At 46.2% G+C, this 18,640-nt stretch overlaps 1 protein-coding gene across 1 annotated transcript in view; it reads left to right on the top strand.

The window, feature by feature from the left end:
• The first annotated feature begins 8,005 nt into the window (after positions 1-8,005).
• The window catches only part of mgat3b (beta-1,4-mannosyl-glycoprotein 4-beta-N-acetylglucosaminyltransferase b), a 43,925-nt gene continuing 33,290 nt past the window's right edge, over positions 8,006-18,640 (top strand). Inside the window, exon 1 of the mRNA XM_062387670.1 lies at positions 8,006-8,818. The gene's annotated coding sequence lies outside the window, so the exon portion shown is untranslated. The remainder of the gene's footprint in view (positions 8,819-18,640) is intronic.

Below are 18,640 nucleotides of genomic sequence, written 5' to 3'. Positions count from 1 at the left end.
TCAACGGACTCTCTTGGCGTCTCTTCGTGGTTACACACTCACCTGTTTTGATTTTAGCTTGATGTCAAGACGAGATTACCTGTGGTCACATACGATTTTAAATATGCGTAAACAGTCAAGCTTCATTCAAACGGACAAAGGTAGTCGATAGGGGAGCAGCTACATGGCCGGACAAGAGGAAATCCACTGTACAGCTTCATTCTCGGACAAACTGGAGAATAACTAAAACGTTCTATTTAGTAGAGGAAGAAGTGCAAAGAAATGATCATTCTTTATTTCTTGAAATTTTAATTATTTAAATGACAAGCCACTCACTTTCTCTCCATCTAACGATAAACTTTATATGAAACTGGACGTTGACTCCAATGTGAAACTGCCAAAACCATGTATTCTCTCAAATGACCAATAGAGGGCGACTCCACTGGTTCTGTAGAAGCCTATGAGAAAGAAACTCAACTACTGTGTTTACTATTTATGATTTAGTTTCAAGTCTTCTTCAATGCAGCAGGATGGTCATCTCTATATTACGGTATAGACAATAAAGCTAAAGGACCAAGATGGCGATGGACACAAACTTCAAACCCAAGGCTTCATACCAGCAGCTTAGGAGCTAATGGATGACGTTGCAGTGGGCACTTGCATCCGACACAAATTTTCTGCGTGCAATTTCATGTGTTGAAAATACAAGCTGTTATTTACAGGAGGACCACAATGAAATAGAAATGTCTAAGATCTGGAGACTTTTCCTTCCTGGAGTGAAGTCAACAGTGAGCCTGCATTTGAAGGCTTCAGTAAATTTCAATGGTAAAAAAAAAAAGGTATAAAATAATTATCTCCATGAGATGAACAACCAAATCGCTGACTGTGGTGGTTTTCAGGGATCGAAAATAAGAGATTCTGTGTTGACCCAATGAAAGACGAGCTTGTGCGTATCATCGAGCGTTAGCGGTGACACGAGGGTTGAGTCGTAGCAAGGCTGTAAGTGTGTGTCCTTGGTTATGAGGCATGGTCTGCTCTTTCAACATGACAAGCAGGAGCAGTGGAGGAGGACTTCTCTGACACGACAGCGCAGTCGCGTTGATGGATGGGGAGAACGGAGACTCGAGCACGGGCAGATTGTGTTCATAACGCAGTCAAGTAAAAATATAATCGCACATCATGTGGTGGGTGGGGGAGGGGAGGAGGAGCAGGAGGAGCGGAGAGAGATTGTTGGAGCAAATGAAGCCATCGATCAAAGTCAGACTGAGACATCACTCTTTGGGTTTTCTGTCACCGTCTGCCGCCGTGATCCCCGAAGCACCGGAGCAAGAATCAGACGCTTGTACTCGCTGGCTGAGACGACATTTGAAACTATAATTTCAAATTTTTAAAGTGATTTTCTGATGTATTTCAGGACATCATACCAGCGTTTTCCACTTTCTGCCTCATTCATTTCTCCCACTCAAAGTAATCTGTTTTCCTGAATTACTTTCAAGAGGGAAAAGGGATTTTTCTCATGTTTTTCAGTTCTAGATGTATAGATCTCAAGAAGGCCTTAAGGAAAGTTCTAAAAATTTGATAAAACTGTTCACTTGGACTCAAGGATGAACTGATTGAAACTTGGTGGTCAAAGGTCAAAGTTGCTGTGACCTTGCAACACATGCTTTTGGTCTCGTGAAACCAGCCTCTCAGGAACACCTTCAGGGAATTTCTTTAAATTTGGTAAATGGTCATTTAGCTTCAAAAAGGTAAACTTCATTATGAACTCATAAAACGCTTCTTGCTTCTTGATTGCAAAATATTCAAAATGGCTCATTTTTGGGGTTAAAAGGTAAAAGATTAAGATCTGGACAAGATATATCATGTTTCCCTTTAGGGAATATCTTCTTCAAATTTTAGCAGTTGTCACTTGGACTCAAAGATTAACAGAGTAGATTTGAGTGATACAATGTCATGTTGACCTCATGCAAATTGAAACTGAACAAGTCGGCAGAGGCACACAGCCACAGGGAGTAATTCAAGTTTGTTGTTTTACTATTTCATTACAGCAAAATCGGGAGTTAATTTACTTCACTGAGTTACACACTGTTAATAAACCTTAATTGGCTTTAATCGGTGAAGTTAATAGAAGAAGAAACATGTTGTAAGTGGAAGAAAAACCCATTTACATGAAACCCTCAAATGACCGGTTGGAGCTGAATTGTAGCAGAGAGATGTTTAGAATCAAAGCAGACGCAGGGCGCGTTGCTAATTGCTCATTTCAGGGATAATTGGTGTTTTCCTCCTGCTAAGGCCACAACCTCATTCTTGAAGAGTGGGTTCAATTAACTTCATTGCTCCTTTTGGAAAATGAAAGCAACTGTGCAAGGTGAAGGATGAGAGGCTGAACCGAGCTGCTACCATCCCTTAGCGGCCTGTTTCCTCATGTGTGTTTATTATGCTGTATGATGAGGATGGGGAGAGGCGGTGGACTAGTGGCAGAAACTTGGACTATGGGCAGAAAAGGTCTCTGGTTCGACTCCAGGGAGAAACAACAAAAAGACGAACCTGGATTGATCTGTCTAAAAATCCAAGAGGATTCTCCCTACCCTGTCCAGTGCCCCTGAGCAAGGCACCTTAATCCCCCAACATCTGCTCCCAGGGCGCCGTACATGGTCGCTCACTGCTCTGTGTGTCCTGCAGCAGATGGGTCAAAAGCAGAGATTCAATTTCCCAAACTCTGTGCATGTCTGTTAATGTGTTTGGGACTAATAAATGCATCTTAATCTTAAAACCTGCATTGAGATGGGAGACCTGCCAAAATCAAGTTGAAACATGTATAACTCGACCTACTGGTTTTGTGTCACCTGTGTATATTTCATTTAGTAATATTTACATGAGGTGTGGAGCGATACCTTTAGCAGCTCTGACCTTTAGTGACTACTGTCAATAAGTGTCCAAACAGACAAGTCTTTGTCCTGCGTCTATTTCACAGACCAGCACGCGACCAGTGGTGGAGGAAACATCCTCATCTCTGTTTACTTTAAATGCTCAGATAAACTGATCAAAGTCAACAGACTGGTCCTTGTTGGGTTTTGTATTCTCACTGATGCATCATTGTAGTTGCAACATGTTTTAAAATATAACTTTAAGTAAAAGTAATTGTTGCTTACTCCAGATGCTGTACTGGGATTTGGTCTGTTGAGTTTAATTTCATAATATTTTAGAAAGAAATCACATTTTGTATTTAAACCTTTGATAATAAGACTATAAGAGCCTAGCAGGTTTGATGCATGCATACCTTTTTTAAACTATTGCGTAAATGTACTTTCCACTTTCTTTTAGACTTGCTATACCATCTTATTTGGATGCAATAATTGAATTTCCTCAAAATAAAAACATAAAAAAGTATGTCAAGCAGCACCAACACTCATAGATGTCAGTCCCCCACATATACCTGGTCCTTATTATCAAGATCCATGAGTCATTTCATTGGGAAATTGGTTAAAATGTCAAGATAACACTCTTGTGGATTGGTGACATCACCTCCTTGGCGGCTGTGGCGCTGAATTCTTACTGGGGCCTCCAGTCACTGCCACTTCCTGCTCAGCTGTTTGCTTTAGCCTGTCCATCAGGGGTCAGCGTGGAGCTAGATATCCAGATCTGCCTCAGACCACGTGATGGGACAAGTTGCCTGTCCGTTCAGGTTCAGACAGAATTGACTTTTGCAGCAGGGTGCCCAAATGGTTAAATATGAGAAACCTTCCTGTAACCTGAAGCTTGAAGGCTTTATCTAATTAACCCCTCACAGGCAAGAAACACACTAGATGCTTTATCCTTTGTCTTTCTGCAGAGAGACCTGTTTAGGGAATTATCTGAAAAGGGAATAGGAAGATGAGATGTCACTCCTCCTCATTATGTCCCCTTATTTTGATACTGTTCCCTGGACTGGGTTGACCTACAGCTCTGGACGTGTTTCGGGTGTAAACACAAGTGATGAAGCAGCATCTCTGCTTCAGTTTGACGCCCAGGGGAGTGGTGACTGTCATGTTTGTGCAGCCCACACTCACCTGAGTCCTCTCACCTTTAATGGCAGAGCTTGTTAGCGTCACCCGGGAGCAGGAGCACAGCAGGACGGGAAGGGGGGGGGGGGGGCTGGTTGAATCTGGCACCGCTGAGGAGAACCATGGGCATGAGGACATGTCAGAGGTAAATACAAAAGACTCTTTAATGACAGTTTATCCTGCAAAATGAGGAGGAGGAGGAGGAGGAGAGCTCAGTGTGTGTTGTCAAACAGATCATGTCTGATACTCTGTTCATGAAGGAGCAATGCTGGGATCTGCAGTCTGAAAGTAATTCTCTTCTTTATTTTTTGGTCAAATTAGCTTTTATTTTGGAATTTGTGATTTATTTTAAGTCAGAAATGTATAAAAAAAAGTGTCTTAAAGTGTGAAAAAACTTGAAAATACAAGTTAGTTATCAATGTCAATAATTTTCTTTACAAGCAGAGATTTGAACAAGAAATCCTGATGTTTCATTTCGCAAAAGCAAGAAGTTTTAGGTGCAAACCGGCAAGAATCTGAAATCAAACAATGGGTCCGGGCCTTTATTGACATTTTGTTCACGGAAGAGTTCACCACTCCTCAGGCTTTGTAGCTTCCTTGCTTGGAGTTGAGAGGATCGATATGATGACTGTGCTGCTCGTCACATACTGGCTCTATCAAGAAACCCACCTTACATCGCAGTCTTGACAAGCTGTTTGGTTTATTTGTGTCTTTTTCACCTCTGCTGAAAGGAAATGATGTTTTCGTCCTGCTTCTGTCCACGTTCGTTAACATCCCGACAGAACAAATATAAATCTGGATCTGCTGAATGTAAACGGGTTGATCCAGTAATCCTTTTCACTTCCTCTTAAGTCCCACTCCAACTGACTTTGACATTTAACAATCCATGAAGCTGTGTAGTTAGAGGAAATGGAAATTCTGCGGGCATTTAACATGGATCTCATTTTCATAGAGGAACACACACAACACACTCACCCACACCAGACACACACAAACACACACACACACACACACACACACACACACACACACACACACACAGACACACACACAGCCAAATGCACAGAGTATAATATTCAGGAAAGGAGCCTACTCAGATGACGCTGGAGATATGAGGCTTATTCTGAGACTTTGATCCGAGTCCAGACAAACTGAACTGCTGGCTCCAGTTTTCACCTCCGCCACCAACGAGCTTCCTCTCAGATAGAATTCCACACTGACAGACTGATGGTTCAAGTCTCCGGCTCCAAACATTTGGAGCCGGAGACTTGAACCACAGACTGAAGTCAAGGTTACAGGGACCAGAACTGGTGTGAGGATTAAGGTCATAGCTGTGGTTGATACCGGGACACAGATTGTGTTGTGTCTGTAATATAAACTAAACAAAACTATATGAGCTGGGAAAACATTCATGTTGAAGCAAAGTTTTAAAACTTCGGGAAAAATGAAAGTCTCTAAAAGTGAAAATGTGCATAACCCCCCCCCCCCCAAGTTTCATTAAGAGCCGGGACAGTGTGAAATAAAAGCAAGATGATCCTCTATGACCCTCTTTCTCTTTCTCTAAATTCCAAGTGTCAGCCAGTTCCACTCCAAAATGCAGATGGACATAAAGCCTCAATGCAAGTAAACAATGTTCCACGACTAATAACATTCCTGTATGATTTGCTAATACCAAATATATTATTTTTTTTGAACAAGCCAAACCGTTAAAGTCTGATGGTAAAACCTGATGGGTCATTCTGCGTCACAAATGTTGGAGGTTGTTTTCTTGTCTCCTCCAAACTTTTGTTTAGTTTTTGTGGCTGACCAGAGGTGTAACTGTCAAACGTAGAGGAAATATAAACCTAGGGAAGAAGAGGGCAACACCTGGAGGGGGGGGAGTCTTTTTACGATCAAGCCATGTTCCCGGTTTGATGGGGCTCCGGGTATTACTAAAACTAACTTCATACCCCGGCTTCACGAGTCTCCTGCTGCCCGGGATTTAAAAACCCACCTCTGCCTCATTCGTTGATGCTGGCAGGCTGATATCCATATTTGATGAAAGGCAGGCGCAGCGTGGGATGTGGGTCTCGGCGCCTCCCACTGCTGGCTGCTGACCTCACGGGGGGGAGGGACACAGGGAGGGAGTGAGGTTGAACATCTCGGGCTGACATGAGATATGAAGGATGTGTTACGCTCCGTGGAGGCCGACCGTTCAGCGGGAGTAGGTGTAAAACTATAACAAGCTGAGGTGTTCCATTTCACTGACTTACTGCATGAACGCTGTTGTTAAAAGGTAACTCGGTCACGGGCCATTGTCCTGGCAGATGGTATCAGTGTCCTCCTGTATTATGAGCGTCTGGACTTTGAGTTCCCTTCTCGTGAATGAACAGCTCCCTCCTGACCTGGATCTGAGAGACTGACCCGACTGGAACCTGAAGCCTGAAAGAGTCCCAGCAGGTTGTGTCAAAAAACCACAATCCTATAATAATCAGTGTAAAGCTTGTTTCATCAGACAGAAATGAGTCTATCAGGCGTCAGAACTGTGTCTTTAAAAGGTCAACAGGTCGACCGGATCAGTAATCTTCACCTGCTGTGTAATTTCACAAAGAAAACAGACGTTATGAAGGACGGAGCTACACAACGGCTTCATTGCAACACAAGTCAGTGGCCGCAGCATCAGCGCAGTACAAATTACCACAAACATTACAACACAACTGTGTCTGCAAAACCCCCAGAGCCACGGAGGCCTTGAGAAATGATCCAGCAGAAACTGAATCTATTCAAAGAGATGTGTTGCTTCTCAGTGCCTGATCTAAAGCTTTATTTTTAAGTTCAGTGTGTAGTCACCGTTCCTTCCTCTCTTAATCATTCTAAAAAACACTAGATGAATCATTTTGGTTTATGGTTTACTGAAATATGGTGAATCGGTGTCAAGGTAAACACATAGATAGAAAACGGTTTGTTTTTAGCATCCATGTTTTATCCACATGAGCAGGGGTGTATCCAGGGGTGGAGCCAAGAGGGGAACTGGCCCGAGCTGAACTCTGATTGGCTCTTGAAGTGCTCACTTACAAACAATAAATATAACAACAGCAACAACAACAATAGTCGTAGTAATTTAATTAATAATATGATATCTATCATCAAAGAAGGTTTTTCAGAACTTGCTTGAACATGTAATTACTTCCAAAAGATATACAAGGAATGATATAAACTGGATATATTCGTTTTTCTATATTTTTTTACATTTCCTCACACTTGCATGTCACTTATTATTAGTTACTGATTGACTCTTGCTGCTGTAATACTCAAAATGTCCCCATTGTGTGACTAATGAAGGATTGTCTTATCTTACTGACATGTGCACTTGAACTGAATCAGGTCAGGTGCATAGATGTTGGTCCTATAAAGTGACCCCCCTCTGTGTAAAAAGTTGACCCCTGTGTGACCTCTGATCGGTTCTCCAGAGCTTGTAAAGTGCACAGTAACCATCCCACGTGCAGTGCTCTCTCTGGCGCCACCTTCAGGCCAAATGTTCCCTGATCTGTCTAGTTCATCCAAGTAGCACTTGTCTCTTTAACATCTCATCCGTGCAACTTTGTGTGTGTCCTGTGGCCTGCAGTGAGCATCACGGCCTCAGGGGGGCTCACAGAGGAGTAAACCCCCCCCCCCCCCCCCCTCCCTCTCTCTCTCTCTCTCTCTCTGCATGACTAGTGTGTTGTTTGGGGGGGGGGGTGAATCAAGGGTTTGAGCAGGAGGAGGAAGATGTCAGTGAAGCAGCAGTAATAATCAAATCAGTCTTCTCTGCATGCACCCCCCCACCCCCAAGCTCCTCCCCCATCTCTCTCATATTTCCCTCCTGTGATCCCCCCCCATGCCCGCCTCTGATAAGCAACATAACGGGGGGAGGAGCTCTCTGGTCGCGGGGCTCCTCCTCCCAACCCCTTGGTTTCCCTTCACTTGCCCCCCCTCCCCTCCTCGTCCTCCTCCCCACGCTCAAACAAACACACACACGCATCCACACGCACGCACACTCGAATCCACCGCCTCCTTCTGCCTGATCGAGAGGGAAGGAGGTGATGAGCCAGCAGCGACGCAGAGGAGCGACCCGGGGGGAGATCGCAGTGTCTTCACGCAGCGAGGAGGCGTCGCACGGGGCGCGGACGAGCAGGGGACGCATCGCGGGGGGAGAGGGATAGAGAAGACCGAGGAAGAAGGAGGAGGAGGAGGAGGAGGAGGCGACAGCGGCTCGTAAACACGACAGACAAACGGCGAATAGGACGGAAGACAGCGGCGATCGCCACCACCCCCCTCCACCCCCCCTACACACACACACACAGACACACACACACAGCGCCAGCCCCGTGTCCCTCCTCATCTCTCCATCTCCATCCTCTTCCGTGCCGGCTCCGCGGTCACTGGATGTGTTTTTCTGCCTCTGGACAAACCGCTGCTCGGTGTTTTCGTAGAATAAACACCGGAGAGGAGGAGGAGGAGGGGGGAGGGAGGCTGAGGCACCACCACCACCACCGAGAGGATCCACCGGATAGGTCCGGCTCGGGACGCGTCTGATCCGGCGGATAACACCGGAGGACAGGAGGGGGGGGGGAGAGCACTGCGAGATGACCGTGGAGTAACCGTGCTGGTGGGGGGGACACACGGAGCGGGACCCCGGCCCCGGGCTCTTATCACCGCGGCTCCAGCATCAGCCGGTGCGATGCCTTAGCGGCTCCTGCACCAAAACTACCCGACTCCAGATCAGCAGGGCTCTCATCCACCATGGACCTCTGAATATCTGACACGGGCACAGATGGGTAAGAGGAGATGCTGTGTGTGTGTGTATGTGTGTTTGTTTCTGTGTGTGTTTCTCTTTTTGCAATTCCGGGATATGAAGGTTAGGGAGGGGGGGGGGGGGGGGGGGGTGAAGGGGAGATGGGAGGCTTGTGACGTGAAGACCCTTGTCATTGCACGTACAGAATAAAATTGCATTATAAAGGTGTTGAAACCAAATGGGTTGATATGACCAGATACAGTGTTTACCTCCAGGCACAGATGTACTAAGAAGTGAAGCTCAGGTCTGCTCAGGCGACTCACTTCTGCTCTGTTGTGTTTTTTTTTTTGGGGGGGGGGGCTGTAAGATTTGACCTGGACCTTCCACGACTTCAGGTCAAGCTCGTTCCCCCACTTTCAAAGCTGTCTGGTTTTGAAGTTTCCCGCATGGTGGACAGTTGTTATCGGTTTAATGTCGCCCTTGAGTTCCTGGGATTGTGACCCCTTGGTTCATCCAGATGAGGCCTCGTCCCATCTTCATCTCACAGGCCAGAGGAAAGCCCATGCAGCTTCCTGTCACCTCTGAATCTCCATGCACCAGGCGGTTGTCTCCTGTTTGCAGCGACTCCAGGCCTCGCTGACAAAACCCATCTTCATCTCCCATCTAGTCAAACCAAAACCCAACACCATCGCCTGCTGAATCCATTTCTAATTTCCCACGAGGGCCCAGTGCGAGGGGGTCAGGTATTGATCCAGGGCGCCAGATGGGCCTGAGAATTTGGGATTGAGTTAAGTGCAAATGTTGAGCAAGTGAATGAGGACGCGTTGGTTTTGGATAGTAAACACAAGCTGTCCTCCGTCTGCTCCCTCAGGACGAGTCCAGCTTTTCAAAGATGGTCTGATTGTTGAATCGTCTCAGGTTTTTCCAAGGGAAGTTGAGTAGAACAGGGAGGAGAGCATGGATCCAAGGGATCGAAGGTCACATGGGGACTCAAACACTGTTACCTGCACATTTGTCCTAATCAGAGAGCAACAGAATGAGCATAGAGCCAACTCTGTGAAGGACACACCTGGTGTTTGAGTTTTAGACAAGCTACTTTGGAGAAGTAAAGAATAGATAGGCATAGATTCAATCGGTGTTCACTCCGGGGTCAAATGACTCTTCAGCAGTCGCAGGTCTTTATCAGCTGTGGACCATGGATCATGCAAAGATACATATCATGCAAAATCACTGACAAGACGGCAAGGTGAGAGAGCTCCTGAGTTTCCTGCGTGGTCGTCACAGAAAGGTTGACTCTTCTTTTGGCTATCAGGAAGGGTGTATAAAGATATACCTGAGTAAAAGAGGAGTAAGTAAAGTGAATGTGTAGCTGCAGATTGAAATGTAAAGATGGAGACTGGATGGAAGCCGAGTCTGAACGTAAAACAAGAGGAAAAGGGAGAGATGAGATAGCGGAGGAGAGGATGGAGTGATAGCGGGGTGTTATCCTGTCATCTGTCTGAAAGGGTGTTTGTGCAGATTCCAGAGATCCACCTGAGGCCCCCAGCTGACGCTCACTTCTTCTGCCAGGTTTGATTAGGAACCCACTCCTGTGACGTCCTCTCCCCTCTCACAGACACTCTCCGTTTCAGTTTCAATTTGCTCTAACGACATGACACAAAAACACGTGTGTGGCAAAGGACGACAAAAACAAGAGGAAGAGTATGAAACAGAATGACCATAGAAGAAAAGATGGATAAGAAGCTGTTGTTATTTTACTTTATCAGAAATACCTCAACAGGGATTCCTGACATCACATTTAAATCTCAATAATTAACACAAGCGTTATGTTTTTCATAGTTCCTGTTTTGAACCAGTAACTTCCTGGAGTCCCAGTCAAGTATTAATCAACTGTTAAATCTTGAATTCATCAAATCGTGCCACCACAGCTTTTGTGTTCACTGGTCTGATAAGAAAGTCAATCTTTTCATCTAAGACATGCCAAGAATGTAAACAAGTAAAGTTTCCAAAATGCAAACTCATTCCTTCAGAGCATTTTTGTCTGTTTTTGTTTTTTTACCATCAGATTGAAACTCAGCGTGTCTTTCTCCAAAAAGAGAAAAATGAGCTTTTGAAGCTTTTGTAAAAACTTGAATCTCATTTTGTTCCAATATTTTTTGCAGTTTTTAAATTGGAGGTCTGTTAGCAGAGGTTTCAGTTTCAACGATGTAAGAATGAATGTGGAAAAACTGATGAACCATGCCTCATTAATGAATCTATCTATATCTAGGTGTTTCATTGATGCACAGCCTTTTCCACTCATCGATCCTCTCCTCCTCTCGTCCTCTCACTCGGCTCTTTCATTCTAACGCTCCCTCTTTTCACTGCCTGAGGCTCAAGTTGCAAAAGCCGAATCAAACGGCCAAGAGGCTGCTGGTTCATATTTCCAGAGGTGAACTGGGAACACAGAGATCCGCCGGCTCTTCCTCTACCCACAACTTCCTGTTTTGGAGACTTTCCCTCTACAACGTGTTTGTTGAGGAAATCAGATGTTAGCTGTGAGTCACCCCCGGTCGGTCCAATCCCAGCAAACTGATTTCACCCACACGGGCGGCTGTCACATCCAGAATGTTTGTTACTCCATCGACTCTCAACTCTGGTTCCAGGAGGTGAAAACAGTGCTTTGACAAATGGAGGCCTTTGGCTTTTCTTAGTCAAACATATCGTGTTTCGTAAGAAGTGAGAATGTACGAACGTCGGCAGGAAATAAGCACAAACCAAGGTTGTTGTGATAAGCAGACTGATGCAGTCATCTGATGTCCTGTTGCGTGTGTGTGTGTGTGTGTGTTTGTGTGTTTGTGAACACTAATGCAAGGCAGCCTTGAGCAGAAAACACATTTTTGCCTTCTTTAGGAAAAGAGGATACCTGGGAACCAGTGACTATCGTTTGAACACCTTTGCTGGAAATTGAGCAGACTTCATGTTACAAGTCAAAACCAATACAAATCACAAGAAAGTAAACATTTCCTCCAAAAAGTGGTCAGTAAACACGTGGTTTATGAAGCTGGTTTGTTCTCAGGATGCACATTTAGCTGATAACGTCTTCCATCATTTCCTTTCACGCGGATTCTGAAAGGTTCTGGTCTCGAGCTGCAGCAGCTGTAGAAACAGAGCCCGGTTACATTTACTTTGTTTAGCTGCAGAGCTGTTGTCAGACTCAAAATGGAGCAGCGGCACAATACGCTTTCAGTGACTGTAAAGGTTGGACGGCTCACAGTTACAGGGACTGTAGATCACCTGTGTCCCTGCACAGAAAGTGGAGCAAAGGTTGAGTGAAGCCGAACGATGTGGGAGGCCATGTTTGTCCCAGCAGCTTGGGTTACTTCCTGCCTCGGGAGGTCCTCGGTATTAATATGCTCTCTATTCCGTTTGGATGGCGGCGGGACAAAGGGATGTTTTCACTGCCGAGACAAGGAGGCAAAAACCCTGGTGAGCAAGAAAGTAATTACTAGACATAGCTCAGCGGAGAGTGAAAGGAGAAGAAGAGAAAATGTGCAGCATCATGAGACACTGGGAAAAAAGAGATTCAGTTTCTCTTCTGTTTCTACGCCTCGATGCTTGTTTTGCCTCCGCTGACCTGGATCACACAGTGCAGCCAATCTCCACGTGCATCCTCACTGCTGTGTGTGTAATCTCTGCAGTGCAGGCGGGGTCGCCCCGGTCTCCAGGATGTCCAAACAGCGGCGTGCTAACCCCACCAACCGGGTACCTACGGCTGAGCACAGCCTGCCGCTGCTGGGGGAATTAAGCTGTGTTCCACCTCTGATCTGGCATCTGTAGACACACATACACACACAACAACACACACATACTCATGGACTGCCGGGCTTCTGGCTGTGCTCACACTGTTCCTGGAAAGAGAGGGAGTCAGACACACCCATGCAGCTCTTTCATTTTGATGACATCTACTCCACGCAGCGTGCAGATATCATTCCACCTGGCTTATCGGTCTTCCGGTGAAGTTCTCAATTTCTTTTCCCCTGCCTAGACATCTCAAGTCAGCGAGCTATATATATACCTGCGTTGAGAACACCCCTCCGCCCACACAGGCTGCAGATGCTGCGTTGCCTTCTGAAGACGGCGCAGAGGAGGATGGAGGTAGAGGAAGAAAGAAAGAAGGAAAGAGGTCTCAGGAAACGCACATCCCTCTTGCCGCGGGGGTGCAGTGTTCAGAGCCCTCATTAGTCGGTCGGAGGCGTTTGATGGCTCCGTACGCCGACAGCTCAAAGTTTCCTCCCGTCACTAACCTGCTGTTGCCCGACAAGCTGCACAGACAAAAAATACCATCCGCGAGCTCCACACATGAAAGGTGGCGCTCGGCTGTTCCACTTTGACTTTGAAACTCACCTGTCTCCCACTGTGAAGCTGGGACTAGAACATAACCCAGTTCTCTGCGAGGGATTTAATGCACAGATGATGTTCCCGGTGTCAGAGGTGTGAGTCGACAGTCACTTATCACGACAGTCGGTTTGACAGTGATGCTTATTTACACAAACTGGAGCGAGGATCAGGAAACTTCTCTCGTTAGCTTCTCTTCTGATTGACACGTGTTGATGCCACAGGCCGCCTCTGCAGCTGGGTCCCCCCCCCCCGACTCTGCATGGATATTTTTAGACTGTCATCTATCCTTCCGCCCATGCAATTTAATTATTAGATAAAAAAAAAGGTTTGCAGGAAAGTATAACATTTATTCTTATGAGTTATTGAACCTTAACTCACTAGATTCCGTTGTGGAGATCACAGGTTTGTGTTTCCAGCTCATCCACACTCATCATCTGCAGAAGCTGTCGAACCTCCCTGTCTTTCCATATTGACATCTTCTACGTGTTTGTCTTCCGTTCTGCAGCCGTCGTGTGTTATTAGCTGCGATGCTGTGAAACCTCTGGAGAATCTCCTGGATCTCCTGGATGTGTCACATTTGCTTTACACTGCACAGGATCTCTACCCATGTATGTGGGACAAGGAAACACAAGCCTGGTGCATCTTGAATTAACTGCACCGGGATTCGGTTACTTCGAGCTGTGAACACCCTCCCTGCATGGAGCGTTCCATTCTAATGGGTTTCAGAAACGCAGGGGTGCCACTGTTGCCTTATATCTGAAAAGGCCTTAAGGGCAAGAGAGGCCTTAAGAATTTCAAACTGGTTTGGTGCAGAATTTAAATTCTTCTTTTCCCGTTGAATTTATTAGCAGCAAATGACAGGGTGTCCCCCTGAGGGTTCTCCAATCTACACAGCATCCACCCTTTGTCCTTGTACCCTGTAATTATAATAATAACGAGGCCTTCATTATTAGTAAGTGGTATATCCTCTGGGGTTGTCTGCCACGTGTGTGTGTTAGAAGTTGTTTAATGTCGACCCTCGTTGCAGGGTGAGCTCGTCACTCTTGTGGGTTTTTTTGTGTGTATTTACAGCAGGACTTTGTGTTTTCCACGTGTGAACAGTGACCGTGCATAGGGGTCACATCCCGGCCTGTGAAGACGACTTTCAGAGACCAGGATCTCACACATCTCAAACCAACAGGTGACCACATCTGCTTATCTGGTTCAGGCGCATGACACAAACTGCAGCCGTGTGCTGTGTGATACACAACCCCTGCTGTAGTCGACACTACGCACAAACTTGCAATGCAGCGCTCAACTTCCACTCGATAGCAATCTCACAGTCGCTCAGACACGTAGCATGTGCGAACCCAGTGGCTCTCTGCGGCCGGGTCTTGGGAGGGCAGCCGCTGTGATGATGAAGTATGGATTTCTGCTCTGGCAGGTCAAACCGAGCGGGGCAGGGCTTTCATGTGGGGGCGGATAAAGAGCACTCCACGCTCCGCTGCTGCTTGACACGCCGAGGGCCGACTGTTCGAAGGCCCCACATCGCAATCCTCCCCTGGCTGGTTCTCTCCCTCTGTTTTCCTCTCTCGTTTCCTTCCCCCCCCCCCCCCCCCCCCCCTTTGCTGTTTGGAGGGTGCTCTCCTTTCCTAAATAAGGCTCTGTGTCGTGCTCTTGTCAGACGGCCAAGCCGAGTTCACCACCGGGCCAAAATAGAAGTTGTCTGTCCTTGAGGATGTGTGTGTCTCTCTCTCCCTCTCTCTCTCTCTCTCCCCCCCCACTCTCCCTCATGGTCACCTCAGGATCAGCTTACAGCCGTGTCTCTCAGTGGAGACCTCAGGAGACCCCGTACCGTGCAGGAGGAGCAGGAGGCTGCTGACCTGTGCCTGACCAGAGTTTTGGAACATACTACAGCTGCCCCATTTACAGGGGGCGTTCGGTGTCAGTTGGGAATGTACCACATACCTTGGTCAGAGGTGAACATGCACATGTTTCGTCTGTGGTGAGAACCTGGTGGTCTGCGTTTTTTAATCTATGCAGAGCAGAGGATTTAATTAATATTGAAAATCTTTAAAGACACAGTTTTGCTGTTTTTCTAGGTCAGAAGATGAATTCAGCAAAATCGTATGAATGTTTAACTTTTATGAAAAGTTGGTTTGTAATCATCCACTTTCTGGGTCGTAAATCTCTGGTAGTTAAAAGCTCCCCAAATTTAATAATCTGGATTTTAGATTTTAAAACTTCATTTAATATTATTGACTAGCTCTTGTATGTTTAGAAATGAAGGTGATGCTTTCATCTGCTGTTAAGAAAGAATATACAAAAACTACCCAATGGATTTCTATGAAACTTGATAGAGGGATTAATATTGCGTGATAGAGCATTTTCAACAATGTCTAAGGAACTGATATTTTTGCCATTTGGTGCAGATCCAAATGAAAATAAGGATCCAGTTACTTTAAAATGTGGTTTCATAAGGGAACTGGTGGACCTTGGCATATTTCCACTGGGTGACTGGGCCTGTGTGAAGGACAGACTATGGTACCATCTGTCTCTGTCGGTATTTGAGAGATAACGTGGTGTTTCCGAGGTTATTCTACACTCTGCTACTTCACCTTATCTTCGGTTATGGAAAAGTGGAAGTATTTCTGGATTCCGATATTCTTTCATATCTGTCATACGAGGACAAATGGGCACATTTACACAAATTCAGATTTTGCTTCGCTCATGATAACCACATTTAAAGCCACGTTGCCTAAATTGAAATATTTTGCACTCACTCTGTGCCTTGCAGTTTGAACAACTCCTAAGAAGAATGTGGTGTCACCACCGTCAACAATCCTCCTCGTGAAAACTCTTTTGCAACAGTGGTCATAAATAACCTTCAACAAACTTCTGCAGAAGCTGTTCACGCCCAGATGTTATGACACTTAAACTAAATATACGGTCAAAACTGAGGAAGGGAGAAAGGTCAGTGTGATATTGCAGAGGATACTCACACCAAGCAGGTTCTTTACCTATGTGTGTGTGTGTGTGTGTGTGTGTGTGTGTGTGTGTGTGTGTGTGTGCGTGTGTTTTAAAGTGCGTGAAGGTTGTCTCCATGCAGCATGCAACACTAACTTTTCACTCACTTGTGCTTTATTGCCTCCCACGAGTCTTCACTTCTCCAAAAATGACAGTGACAAACTGCCTCGTAGCAGCAGGCGATGCTCACGTTGTTTTATTGAGAACAAACCCAGAGACGTGCTGTCGAACTGGAGCTTGTCAGATCCGACTGTGTGTGAAGAGCAATAAAGCTTGTTTCTAGGTTCGCGCCAGCATGTGGTGTCGGTGCCGGACAGGGCGGGTGGGTCTCTGAGAGAGAGAGAGAGACGACATTTCACCAACTTACAGTTTTAATCAGAGTGTAACTGTGAATGTCCGCTTAAAGAAGGAAGTAGTTTCCCAACTATTCCCTCCATCGATGTTTACTGATATCCTGGAACCAGGTTGAAGAGCTGACATTAGATGAACAGTAAACATTCGATTTGGAGCAAAAACAAATATCGTAAGCCAGAAAAAAGGCAAATGTACAAGGTTATTTTTAAAGGGGACATATTATGCCCATTTTGCCACAGTTGATATGGCTCCTTGGGGTCTTAATGAAATGTCTGTAACATATTTTGGTCAAAATACCACAAGGATCATTTAAAACAGCACCTTTTTACCCTGTCTAAAACCGCCCTCCTCAGATTGACTTGTGTTGAGTGCCCCGCCCCCCCTCACCCCGGTAAGCCTGGCTGCGAGAGCCCCAACTCCCCAGCCCAGCCCCGCAGTGGGAGCAGTGGGAACCTGAACTGGCGCAGCAGCAGCATCGTTCCACACTGTTGAGTCAATGTTTAGAGGTGTCCCGGGGGTCCCTTGTTTATGCGGCCACTTAAATTTCTGATGGGTAGCAGCAGCGAGCTAACGCTAGCCAGGCTCCACCGGGCCGGTTGAGCCCGGCTAGCATTAGCTCAAGGCCATGTAGCGAGACTCCCTTCATGGGCATGTTGTGACTATGACGTCTATTTCGGTCATAATCCCATTAGACGCACTCTAGTGTATCGTTTCTGAAATACAGGAACCGCAACAAATCGCGGGAGTTGCTTTTTTCCAGAGTTTTTGGGACGGTAGACATGCCAGATACACAAATTAACGTGTAGAAGCACTAAAAAAGTGTAATTTTTTTATACATCCGCTTTAAGAAACTTTGCATCCCATCCCCTTGATTTTAACATTGTTGTGTTACTTTTGTAATGTTATTTATTGTAACTGGAGTTTCATATTGTGTTTAGAACAGTGACCCAGTGTCGATCATAGACAACATGCACAACATTATTCCTAGTAACTAGCTCTGCCAATCACAGAGTGGATGTCAAACAGACTTGTGGCTTCCACTGGAGAATAGAACATTGTTTCATTACCTCGTAGCTTGTGGCGCTGCTACGCTGATAGTTACAGTTTTATAGCTGACAATCTTTTCAGAGATTGGATTCTTAGTTCCAGAACCGCGCAGTCGAGCTCTATAGCAAGAGCCCAGGTATGTGACGCTGGGCGAGGGGGTGCAGGAATGAAGAATGAAATGGAATCATCAGTGGAGGCTAAGGGAAAAGCTGCAGACGGAAGAGAGGAGGAGGAGGAGGAGGAGGAGGAGGAGCAAGGACGTGAATATGATTCATTTGACACAACAAAAGCAACCTGGCTGTCCGGCGTCTTTTATAAGAATGACAGTGACGCACGGGCATCACATTACTTTTCTTTTAAGCAGTGGAGAAAGATAAGTGCGTCAATGAGGGGTCTGTAGTGCGAGGGAGGTGAGACGTGAACAAAGGTGGGAGAGGGAGAGCGAGGGAGGCCGGTTTGTGTGTGGACAGACGGATGGAGAGAGTGAGAGCGGGAGAGGAAAGACATTTTCATCAGGATTATCCTGCAGCAGAGAGTCTCATCTGGGAAAGTGGCCGAGTGACGACAGAGCGCACACACACAAATCCACACTGCGGGAAGAGCTGAGCTTCACCTCCGTTTGCCCAGAACAGCCCATCGTCCAGCCGGCTGCCCCCCCCCCCGCTCAGCCACAGCCCCGGCGGCTGGAGCCTCAGATTTAATGCCAGGAATGTGTGTTTGTATTTGTTTGTTCTCCTCTTTGTATCTCGGTGGATTTCCTCCCACTTGATTACACTGTTTATTCACTGTGTGTCCCCAAACCCCTGCCCACCCACCAGCAGGCATGCAGCAGCTGGAGGGGGGGGGTTCCTCGAGAGCAATGTGCAGATGAAGACTAAAATGCTGTGTATGAACGAAGGTGTTGATTATCCAGTGGCTGAACGTTTGGTCGACTCCTCGGATAATTGATCAGACAACAAAGACTTGACAGTTGGATCCGATGTCTCCGTGGACACTGGGACTTTATACGATTTAAATTCATTGTCTTCTGACAGTTGTTGTATTTGTTCAGGGACATTGTCGGCTTTATTTTATGGAA

Source organism: Platichthys flesus, chromosome 5, assembly GCF_949316205.1.
Source record: "Platichthys flesus chromosome 5, fPlaFle2.1, whole genome shotgun sequence".
Lineage (NCBI taxonomy): Eukaryota > Metazoa > Chordata > Actinopteri > Pleuronectiformes > Pleuronectidae > Platichthys > Platichthys flesus.
This window is presented reverse-complemented; position numbering and strand designations above follow the sequence as displayed.